The 12,270-nt window shown below is 39.4% G+C and overlaps 1 non-coding gene across 1 annotated transcript; it reads right to left on the reverse strand.

Moving 5' to 3' along the window:
• Positions 1–5,215: 5,215 nt before the first annotated feature.
• Positions 5,216–5,323, reverse strand: LOC130959277 (small nucleolar RNA R71). The gene has a single exon (XR_009078370.1). It is a non-coding gene; the product is annotated as a small nucleolar RNA R71 (small nucleolar RNA).
• Between the last annotated feature and the right edge of the window lie 6,947 nt (positions 5,324–12,270).

Here is a 12,270-nt window from a genome sequence, read left to right on the forward strand (position 1 = left end):
TACATTCTAAGTTTGGTGTTGCCTAGCAACAAACTGTTTTCCATCTTCATGGATGATTGCATCAATTTTACATGGAAGTGTCACACTAAGATTCTAAGTTTGGTGTGCCACTTAATTTTCTATGCAATAAATCCAGCAACATCACTTGTCTGCATAATCATATTGCCTTTTACAGTGTTATTTTTCTTCTTAGTTGGATAATTTTTGTTTTCTCTTTGTTTCATTTATTTACTTGTTTTTAATGTTTTCTTTCATTAACTGTTTTTGTGAATACATCACCCAAACATCCTTACTCATGACAGATTCTTCACTTGGTGATTGTATTTAACAAATAACAATTTCACTTGCTTAGTTTTAATTCAAATAAATTGACATATGATTGCATTCTAAGTTTGGTGTTGCTACGCAACAAAATTTGGTTCAAATATTTACAAGATACTTGCATCAATTCCAAGAGAAAGTGTCACACTAAGTTTTGTGTGCCATTTATATTTTTATGCAATGTATCATGCACACCAACTTATATTTGCAATCACTATGTCTCTGTCTCTTGTGCCTTGATTGTTATCTTAATCTTGCTTGCCTAAACACATATGCTACTGACATCCTTTTGTGTAAGACATTCATGATCCATTTTAGGCCCCATAGCCATTATTCTAATTGTTGCTTGAGGATGAGCAAGCATTCTGAGTTTGGCAAGGGAAAGGGAAGAATAAGAGGAAAATGACAACAATAGAGAAGATGGACTACAAGGTTGTAAAGTTCCTTTTCCTCTCCTTTGTTTCCAGCACTTTATTTTGCATGATTGTCTTTATATTCTCTATAAGCATGTGTGGTATGAATAAGCATAGCTTGAATGTTGATTTGTAACATGTTGCCATGCCATTATGACTACCAACTTGAGTTTTGTAAATTCAAAAGCAAAAAAAGCATCATGATCATAAACAAACAAGGAATTAAAGAAGAATTTAGCATGTGCATACAAGTATTGGAAAGCTAGTATGTTTGATTGTTGCTCAATTGCATTAGATTTTATTTAATTGAAGTTTTTCATCTAGTACATTTTGTGAAATCTTTTAAAATCATGAAAACCTTGAAGAAGCAAATACAATAAAAGCAAGAAAAGAAAAAGGGAAAGAATGAGAAAGCTGAAGGCTCTGAGTACCAATGGCAATTTATTTGCTAAGTGCTTGTGGTGTTTATGTATCAAGCCAAATGCTTGAAAACAAAACACTTAGAAGTCAAGGCTAGGCTCAAGTGCAAAAGCACTCCCTCAAAGCTCAAGGCTCTGAGCATCAATGATTAGAGAGCCAAGAAAAGAAAAGAAAAAAATGAGCTTAATGAAGTCCTCTAATTAAATGCTTGTGGTGCTTATGTATCAAGTGGTAATACTTGAAAACAAAGCATTTAGAAGTCGTAGCTTTGTTATTAACTCATGGGGCAAAGCACCCAAAAGGAGAAAAAAAAAAGAGAAAAAAAAATCAAAAGCTTGTTTCAAGGAAGAATTATAAGAAAAAGATTTCATAAAATAAGCTAGATAGAAGCATCAATCATTTACATCTCTTTCGTAATTGTAGCATGCATAGAAAACTAGCTTGCCATGAACATTGAGTCGCTATTCTTCTTACCTTGGATTGTCAATCTTTATTGCATGATTCTTTTCTTGCTTGGGGACAAGCAAGGTTTAAGTTTGGTGTTGTGATGACAAGTCATCATATACCCATTTTTCAAGCTAATTTCACTTGTTTTGTTAGTTTTTATACACTTTCTTGCATCCTAAGTAAGTGATTTGGAATGAAAATGCATGAGTTCTTTAAATCAAGCAACCACCATGAAATTAATGTTAATCTATGAGGTTTAAGCTAATTTTAATTGAATTTTAATTGATTTATAAGCCTCTTGAATTTAGTGATACTTTGAGTGGTTGTTTTGGTTTATTGTAGGTGAAGAAAAGAAAAAAAAAAAAAGAAGAAAACGTGGCCTAAAGAAAGCGTGACTCAAGGAGAAGGAAGCGTGGTTAAAGGAATGAGAAGTGTGCCGCATGGAAGGGAGGAAGCAAACATTGCCCTCCACAAGGGCACACTGCCCTCTAGGAGGGCAACATAAGGAAACAAGCTTGAGAAGCAATTCTGCCCTGCCCTCCTCAAGGGCAATGTCGGGCTCACAAGGGCAGAATCATGATGAAGCAAAGTGAGGATGAAGCAAATTTTGGCTAAGTTAAAATCTGGGCGCTCACAGCATGACCATGCCTACTTCAAAGGGCTATAACTTGAGCTACAGACGTCCGATTGATGTGCTTCCAGTTGCGTTGGAAAGCTGACATTCAGAGCTTTCCAACGATATATAGAAATCCATATTTGGCGAAGAATTGAGGCAGGAACGAGAGGCATCTTTAAGGGCCAAAAATAAGCAAAAATAAACCAAGGAAATTATTGTAGCGTGTTTGCCTCCTCCGTGATTCGAACTTGGGAAGTGAAGGAAGGAACATTGCCCTGCCCTTGGCGCGGGCAGGGCAGCATTTGGATGGCACAAGAACTTGGCGCACCAAGCAACAAAGTTGGCGCACCAATTTCCTCCCCTGGCAGCACCAAGCGCGCGCACTCCACGAACCTGGCGCATCATACTTTTCTGCCCTGCCCTTGGCGCGGGCAGGGCAGCGTTTTGCGCTCCTGGCAGCACCATGGCCGCACCAACTCGCATCAACACGCACCAAGGCCGCACCAACCTCATGCACCATGCACCAAATTTCTGCCCTGCCCTCCACAAGGGCAGGGCAGCCTCCTGGAAGCTATTAATTTTGGGCCAAAAATTGAATTAAAAATCCAATTCAATTCATTTCTTCACCAAATCAAAAGCCCACCCAAATCCCAAAATCCAAGGATAGAAAGTGTATAAATAGGAGCTAGTTTGATGTAATTAAAGACCTTTTGCTTAGCTTTTGAATTTTGCACTTTCTTTTGAGCTTTAAATTTTAGCAACTTTCCTAGAGAGACTGAACCGAGCTTTCAGAGAATTAGGGAGGAGAATTGATCTCTCTTCTTCCTCGTTCTTGCTTGGTCTTTTTAATTTCCTTGTTCTGAGTTTTGGGTGTGTGAAATTGAGGAAATTCTGTCTCAATTCCCATTCAAACTCTTTTCAATTCATTTTCTGCATAATTCAATTTTATTTCTGTTCTTCTATTGCTTCTTCTTTAATTTTCTGTCAATTGCTTTGATAATTCAGATCTGGGAAGGAAATTGGGTTTTAGGCTCTGCTACCTAAGCCCTTGAGTCCTGAGATCAAAATTCACTTGGGTTCTTCTGTGAACCTCTTCTACATTTTATTTCCTCTCTGTTTGAATGTTTATTGCTTCTGATTCAATTCTTGCTCTCTTAATTGTTGCCATTTACTTTCTCTTGGTTTAGATTCTGTAATCCCTATCCTCAATTCCCTTTTACTTTTAAGCAATTTACCTTTCTTGCCATTTAAGTTACTGCAATTTACATTTCTTGCAATTTAAGTTTCAGCTCTTTTACTTTCTTGTTCTTTAAGTTTCCTGCAATTTTATTTTTTGCATCTTTTAAATTCCTTGCAATTTACTTTCTGTTGATCAACTTCACACAATTCACTCAATGTTAGCTTGACTAAACTAATCACCCACTAAAATTGCTTGATCCATCAATCCCTGTGGGATCGACCTCACTCTATGTGAGTTATTACTACTTGATGCGACCCGGTGCACTTGCCGGTTAGATCTATGTGTTTGGAAAATTTGTTTTCCGCAAAAACACCATCAATACTGCAGAGGAATTATACAGAAAAAGCTGGGCATTCAAAAATGCCCAGTGAAGAAGACAGACTGGCGTTTAAACGCCAGCCAGGGTGCCTGGTTGGGCGTTTAACGCCCAAAAGGGTAGTAGTTTGGGCGTTAAACGCCAGAATGTGCACCATTCTGGGCGTTTAACGCCAGGATTGCACAAGGGGGAAGATTTTGTTTTCAAAATCAATTCTTTTTTCAAGTTTTCAAAGTTTTTCAAAATCAAATCTTTTTCAAATCATATCTTTTCAATCAAATGTTTTCAAAATCGATTTCTTTCCTTTTTCAAAGATACTTACTAACAATTAATGATTTGATTGAACATTTTTTGCCTTTTCTGTTGAGGAAGGTTTTATGTTTGAATCATATCTTTTCTTGTTAGGCAAGTCATTAATTTTTAAAAATCATATCTTTTCAAATTGTTTTCAAATCATATCTTTTAAAATTGTTTTCAAATCATATCTTTTAAAATTGTTTTCAAATCATATCTTTTCAATCATATCTTTTTAAAACCATAATTTTTCAATCACTTCTTTTTCAAAATAAGTTTTCAATCATATCTTTTTGATTTCTAATTTCAAATCTTTTTCAAAAATCACTTGATTCTTTTTCTATTCTTAGTTTTTGAGAATCAATTAGTGTTTTTCAAAATGTTTTCAAAATTTTTTACTTAATTTTCGAAAATTACTTCTCCTCTTCTCACATCCTTCTGTTTATGGACTAACACTATTCCTTAATACAAAATTCGAACTTCATCTTCTTTAATAAGTTCGAATTTTCTACCTCTGTCTTCCATTTTTCTTCCTCTGACACCTCAAGGAATCTCTATACTGTGACATAGAGGATTCCATATTTTCTTGTTCTCTTCTCTTTCATATGAGCAGGAACAAAGACAAAGGCATTCTTGTTGAAGCTGACCCTGAACCTGAAAGGACCTTGAAGCGAAAGCTAAGAGAAGCTAAGGCACAACTCTTTATTGAGGACCTGACCGAATTCTTCAAAGAAGAAGAACCCATGACAGCCGAAAACAACAACAATGCCAACAATGCAAGGAAGGTGCTGGGTGACTTTACTGCACCTACTCCCAATTTCTATGGGAGAAGCATCTCTATCCCTGCCATTGGAGCAAACAACTTTGAGCTTAAGCCTCAATTAGTTTCTCTAATGCAACAGAATTGCAAGTTCCATGGACTTCCATTGGAAGATCCTCATCAGTTTTTAGCTGAATTCTTGCAAATCTGTGACACAGTCAAGACTAATGGGGTTGACCCTGAGGTCTACAGACTGATGCTATTCCCTTTTGCTGTAAGAGACAGAGCTAGGACTTGGTTGGACTCACAACCTAAAGAAAGTCTAGACTCATGGGAAAAGCTAGTCAATGCCTTCTTGGCAAAGTTCTTTCCACCTCAAAAATTGAGTAAGCTTAGAGTGGAAGTCCAAACCTTCAGACAGAAGGAAGGAGAATCCCTCTATGAAGCTTGGGAAAGATACAAACAATTAATCAGAAAATGTCCTTCAGACATGCTTTCTGAATAGAGCATCATAGGTATTTTCTATGATGGTCTCTCTGAACTATCCAAGATGTCTTTGGATAGCTCTGCTGGAGGATCTCTTCATCTGAAGAAGACACCTACAGAGGCTCAGGAACTCATTGAAATGGTTGCAAATAATCAATTTATGTACACTTCTGAAAGGAATCCTGTGAACAATGGGACAAGTCAGAAGAAAGGAGTTCTTGAGATTGATGCTCTGAATGCCATATTGGCTCAAGAACAAGATATTGACTCAACAAGTCAATTTGATTTCTCAAAGTTTGTCTGGAATGCAAAGTGCACCAAGCAGTACTAAGGATGCTTCATCTAAAGAAGAAGCTTATGATCCTGAGAACCCTTCAATGGAAGAGGTGAATTACCTGGGAGAACCCTATGGAAACACCTATAATTCTTCATGGAGAAATCACCCAAATCTCTCATGGAAGAATCAAGAGAGACCTCAACAAGGTTTCAATAATAATGGTGGAAGAAACAGGTTTAACAATGGCAAACCTTTTCCATCATCTTCTCAGCAACAGACAGAAAATCCTAAGCAGAACCCCTCTGACTTAGCAACCATGGTCTCTGATCTAATTAGAACCACTCAAGGTTTCATGAATGAAACAAGGTCCTCCATTAGGAATTTGGAGGCACAAGTGGGACAGCTGAGCAAGAAAATTACTGAACTCCCTCCAAGTGCTCTTCCAAGTAATACAGAAGAAAATCCAAAAGGAGAGTGCAAAGCCATAACCATGGCCGAATTTGGAGAGGAAAGGGAGGAAGTGAACGCCACTGAGGAAGGCCTCAATGGGCGTGCACTAGCCTCAACAGAGTTCCCTAATGAGGAACCATGAGAATCTGAGGCTCAAAATGAGACCATAGAGATTCCATTGGATTTACTTCTGCCTTTCATGAGCTCTGATGAGTATTCTTCCTCTGAAGAGGATGAGTATGTCACTGAAGAGCAAGTTGCTAAATACCTTGGAGCAATCATGAAGCTAAATGACAAGTTATTTGGAAATGAGACTTGGGAGGATGAACCTCCTTTGCTCACCAAAGAACTGGATGACTTGTCTAGGCAGAAATTACCTCAAAAGAGACAAGATCCTAGGAAGTTTTCCATACCTTGTACCATAGGCACCATGACCTTCAAGAAGGCTCTGTGTGACTTAGGGTCAAGTGTAAACCTCATGCCTCTCTCAGTGATGGAGAAGCTAGGGATCTTTGAGGTACAAGCTGCAAGAATCTCACTAGAGATGGCAGACAACTCAAGAAAACAAGCTTATGAACTTGTAGAGAATGTTTTGGTTAAGATTGAAGACCATTACATCCCTACTGATTTCATAGTCCTAGAGACTGGGAAATGCATGGATGAAACCATCATCCTTGGTAGACCCTTCCTAGCCACAGCAAAGGCTGTAATTGATGTTGATGGAGGTGAACTGATCATTCAAGTGAATGAAGAATCCTTGGTGTTTAAGGCTCAAGGATATCCCTCTGTCACCATGGAGAAGAAGCATGAAGAGCTTCTCTCAAATCAGAGACAAACAGAGCCCCCACAGTCAAACTCTAAGTTTGGTGTTGGGAGGCCACAACCAAACTCTAAGTTTGGTGTTGAACCCCCACATTCAAACTCTAAGTTTGGTGTTGGGAGGTTCCAACATTGCTCTGAGTATCTATGAGGCTCATTGAGAGCCCTCTGTCAAGCTACTGACATTAAAGAAGCGCTTGTTGGGAGGCAACCCAATGATTATATTTTATATATTTTCTTTTGTTATTTTATGTTTTTTGTAGGTTGATGATCATAAGAAGTCACAAAATCAATTGAAAAAGCAAAAACAAAATGAAAAACAGGAAGAAAAACAGCACACCCTGGAGGAAGATGTTGCTGGCGTTCAAACGCCAGTAAGCCTAGCAGTTGGGCGTTTAACGCCCAGTCTGGCACCATTCTGGGCGTTTAACGCCAGAAAGGGGCACCAGACTGGCGTTAAACGCCAGGAAAGGGCAAGAACCTGGCGTTAAACGCCAGAAAGGGGCACCAGCCCGGCATTTAACGCCAGAATTGGCTCAAAACGTGATTTTGAAAGCCATTTGGTGCAGGGATGACTTTTCCTTGACACCTCAGGATCTGTGGACCCCACAGGATCCCCACCAACCCCACCACCACTCTCTCTCTTCTTCCCCCATTCACCAATCACCTCAATACCTCTTCACCACTCACATCCATCCTTCATAAAACCCCACCTACCTCACCCTTTTGGCCGAACCACAAAGCCATCTCCCTCTCCTCCATTTCTTCTTCTTCTACTCCCTTCTTTCTTCTTTTGCTCGAGGACGAGCAAACCTTTTAAGTTTGGTGTGGTAAAAGCATTGCTTTTTGTTTTTCCATAACCATTTATGGCATCCAAAGCCGGTTCAACTGAGAAGGCATGACCACAAGCCCATCACTAAGAAGAAGATGGAGCAAACAAGAGACCCCTCTCATCATGAGATCCCTGAAATACCTCAAGGGATGCACTTTCCTCCACAAGACTATTGGGAGCAACTAAAACACCTCCCTAGGAGAATTGAGTTCCAACATGGGACAACTAAGGGTGGAGCACCAAGAACATGCCATCCTCCTCCATGAAATTAGAGAAGATCAAAGAATCATGAGAGATGAGCAACAAAGACAAGGAAGAGACATTGAGGAGCTCAAGCACTCCATAAAGACCTTCAAGAGGAAGAACAAGCCGCCATCACTGAGGTGGACCCGTTCTTTAATCTCCTTGTTCTTTATTTCTCTGTTTTTCGAATTTTTATGCTTATTGGTGCACGAAATTGCAATAACACTTTTGCAATCCCGCACAACTAACCAGCAAGTGCACTGGGTCGTCCAAGTAATACCTTGCGTGAGCAAGGGTCGATCCCACGGAGATTGTCGGCTTGAAGCAAGCTATGGTTATCTTGTAAATCTTAGTCAGGATATCAGAAATTATCAGGATTGATTGTAAAAAGCAAAAGAACACGAAATGATTACTTGTTTTGCAGTAATGGAGAATAGGCTGAGGCTTTGGAGATGCTCCATCTTCCGAATCTCTGCTTTCCTACTGTCATCTTCATCAAACACGCAAGGCTCCTTCCATGGCAAGCTGTATGTAGGGTTTCACCGTTGTCAATGGCTACCTCCCATCCTCTCAGTGAAAATACGTCCCTGATGCTCTGTCACAGCATAGGCTAATCATCTGTCGGTTCTCAATCAGGCCGGAATAGAATCCAGTGATTCTTTTGCGTCTGTCACTAACGCCCCGCCTTCAGGAGTTTGAAGCACGTCACAGTCATTCAATCATTGAGTCCTACTCAGAATACCACAGACAAGGTTTAGACCTTCCGGACTCTCTTGAATGCCGCCATCAGTTCTAGCTTATACCACGAAGATTCCGATTAAAGAACCCAAGAGATATCTACTTAATCTAAGGTAGAACAGAGGTGGTTGTCAGGCACATGTTCATAGTTGAGAATGATGATGAGTGTCACGGATCATCACATTCATCCGGGTTAAGAGCAAGTGATATCTTAGAATGGAAGCAAGCATGATTGAACAAGAAACAGTAGTAATTGCATTAATCCATCAAGACACAGCAGAGCTCCTCACCCCCAACCATGGGGTTTAGAGACTCATGCTGTGGAAGGTACAAGAAACGTGTAAAAAGTGTTATGAGGTCATAAGGTACGGATACAATGTCAAAAGGTCCTATTAATAGTAAACTAGTATCCTAAGGTTTACAGAAATGAGTAAATGACAGAAAAATCCACTTCCGGGCCCACTTGGTGTGTGCTTGGGCTGAGCAATGAAGCATTTTCGTGTAGAGACCTTTTCTGGAGTTAAACGCCAGCTTTCATGCCAGTTTGGGCGTTTAACTCCAAGTTTTATGCCAGTTCCGGCGTTTAACGCTGGAATTTCTGTAGGTGACTTTGAGCGCCGGTTTGGGCCATCAAATCTTGGACAAAGTATGGACTATTATATATTGCTGGAAAGCCCAGGATGTCTACTTTCCAACGCCGTTGAGAGCGCGCCAATTGGGCTTCTGTAGCTCCAGAAAATCCACTTCGAGTGCAGGGAGGTCAGAATCCAACAGCATCTGCAGTCCTTTTCAGTCTCTGGATCAGATTTTTGCTCAGAACCTTCAATTTCAGCCAAAAAATACCTGAAATCACAGAAAAACACACAAACTCCTAGTAAAGTCCAGAAAAGTGAATTTTAAATAAAAACTAATAAAAATATAATAAAAACTAACTAAAAGATACTAAAAACATACTAAAAATAATGCCAAAAAGCGTACAAATTATCCGCTCATCACAACACCAAACTTAAATTGTTGCTTGTCCCCAAGCAACTGAAAATCAAATAAGATAAAAAGAGAGGAATATACTATAGACTCCAAAATATCAAAGAAACATAGCTCCAATTAGATGAGCGGGACTAGTAGCTTTTTGCCTCCGAACAGTTTTGGCATCTCACTCTATCCTTTGAAGTTCAGAATGATTGGCATCTATGAGAACTCAGAACTCAGATAGTGTTATTGATTCTCCTAGTTAAGTATGATGATTCTTGAACATAGCTAGTGTATGAGTCTTGGCTGTGGCCCAAAGCACTCTGTCTTCCAGTATTACCACCGGATACATACATGCCCACAGACACATAATTGGGTGAACCTTTTTAGATTGTGACTCAGCTTTGCTAAAGTCCACAATTAGAGGTGTCCAGGGTTCTTAAGCACACTCTTTTTGCCTTGGTTCACAACTTTATTTCTTTTCTTTTTTTTTTTTCGAACATTTTTGTTTTTTTTGTTTTTTCTGCTTTTTTCTTGCTTCAAGAATCATTTTTATGATTTTTCAGATCCTCAACAACAGTTCTCTTTCTCCTCATTCTTTCAAGAGCCAACAATTTTTAACATTCTTAAAACAGCAAATTCAAGAGACATATGCACTGTTCAAGCATTCATTCAGAAAACAAAAAGTATTGTCACCACATCAAACTAACTCAACTAGTTTCAAGGATAAATTTCGAAACCCTGTACTTCTTGTTCTTTTTGTGATTAAAGCATTTTTCTTTTAAGAGAGGTGATGGATTCATAGGATATTTATAGCTTTTAAGGCATAAACTTTAATTTTATTAATTATGAATTAAGAACAAGACTCAGAAAATAAATATAAGATGAAACAAGAAATAGAAAAATAAAATAAATAATAAAAAAAAAACGAAAAAGAGTAGGCTCCTAATGATAGAGGTTTTCACAGAGTTAGGACTCAACAACCTTGATTTTGAGAAGTGGATGCTCCCTCAGCTTGAGAGGAGAGCTTTTGGCGTTTCATCTCTTGAATCTCACGCCCCTGCTTCTCTTGTTCTTTCAGCAATTTGCAGAGCATGCAGTTTTGATTCTGCTGTTCTTCCTTAAGTTGCTCCATAGTCTCTTGCAACTTGTTAATGGATGCTTCTAGGCTGGCCCAGTAGCCAATTTCAGGGAATTCAGGGAGGAACTCATGCGCCCTCCTCTTGATGGAGTTGTCTTGCACTTGTCCTTCCATTGACTTCTTGGTGATTGGATGTTCAATGGGTATGAACTCATCTACTCCCATCTTTACCCCAGCCTCTTACAGAGCAAGGAGATCAAGCTTGGGTAGCCAATTTGGCTTCAGTGGAATTCTTATTTGCAATTGTGTAGATCTCACAAGCAATCACATGATGCACCTCCACTGCTTTTCCAAGCATAATGCAATGAATCATCACTGCTCTTTGATAGTAACCTCAGAACGGTTGCTAGTGGGCAATATGGAACGCCCAATAAAGTCTAGCCAACCTCTTGCAATTGGTTTGAGGTCTCCCCTCTTGAGTTGGTTAGGGACACCTTTAGAATTGGTTATCCACTTAGTTCCAGGGAGGCATATGTCCTCTAGAACTTGATCCAACCCTTTATCTACTCTCACCATCCTCCTATTGAAGGAGTCAGGATCATCTGCAGTTGAGGCAACTGAAGATTTCTCTTATTTTGTCCAGATGGAAGTATATAACTTTCCCCTGACCATGGTTCTAGGTATGGTAAGCGGTTCCAGTCATTCTCTGCTTATCTGTCAGCCACAGATTTGAGTAGAATTCCTGAACCATGTTCCTTCCAACCTTTGTCTCAGGATTGGTTAGAACTTCCCAACCTCTGTTTCGAATTTGCTCTTGGATCCCCGGATATTCATCTTCTTTCAGATCAAATTTTACTTCCCGGGATCACTGACCTCAGACCCATTATTTGTGATAATGGTCTTCATGTTTGGTTAAGAACTTCTCTTGATTCCAAAGATCTTTGGATTAGTCTCTTTCTTTCCTCTTAAATTGGTTTGTTTTCCCTTAGGAGCCATGATCTTGATGAATCTTGGCTTAGTGATCACGGAAAAGCACACCAACTTAGAGGTTTGCTTGTCTCAAGCAAAAGAATAGAGAGAAGAGAGGGGGGGAAGAGGAAATTCGAATGGTGTGATGGAATGAGGGAGCCAAACGTGTATTTATAAGGTGGGGAGGGGAGTTTTCGAAAAAAGAAGAGAGAAATTTGAAAGGAGATTGAGAAGATATGGAAAGAAATTGAGAAAAAGGGTGAAGTTTTTGAACAATGTTTGAATTGATTGAAATAAATTTGAAGAGTGGTTTTGATTTTTGAAGATTTGAAAGTGAATGAGGAATGATTGAAGTGTGATTTTGTAGAAAAAGTATGGGTGAGAAAAGGAAAGTTTGAAAAAAATTGAATTGAAAACAAAATGTGGTCCCCACCAAGCTGGCGTTAAACGCCCAGAATGGCACCCATTCTGGCGTTTAACGCCCATTTGTTACCCCTTTTGGGCGTTTAAGCCCAGCCAGGTGCCCTGGCTGGCGTTAAACGCCAGAAATCCTTGTCACTGGGCGTTTTTCAGAACGCC

This window comes from Arachis stenosperma, chromosome 10 (assembly GCF_014773155.1).
Source record: "Arachis stenosperma cultivar V10309 chromosome 10, arast.V10309.gnm1.PFL2, whole genome shotgun sequence".
Classification (NCBI taxonomy): domain Eukaryota; kingdom Viridiplantae; phylum Streptophyta; class Magnoliopsida; order Fabales; family Fabaceae; genus Arachis; species Arachis stenosperma.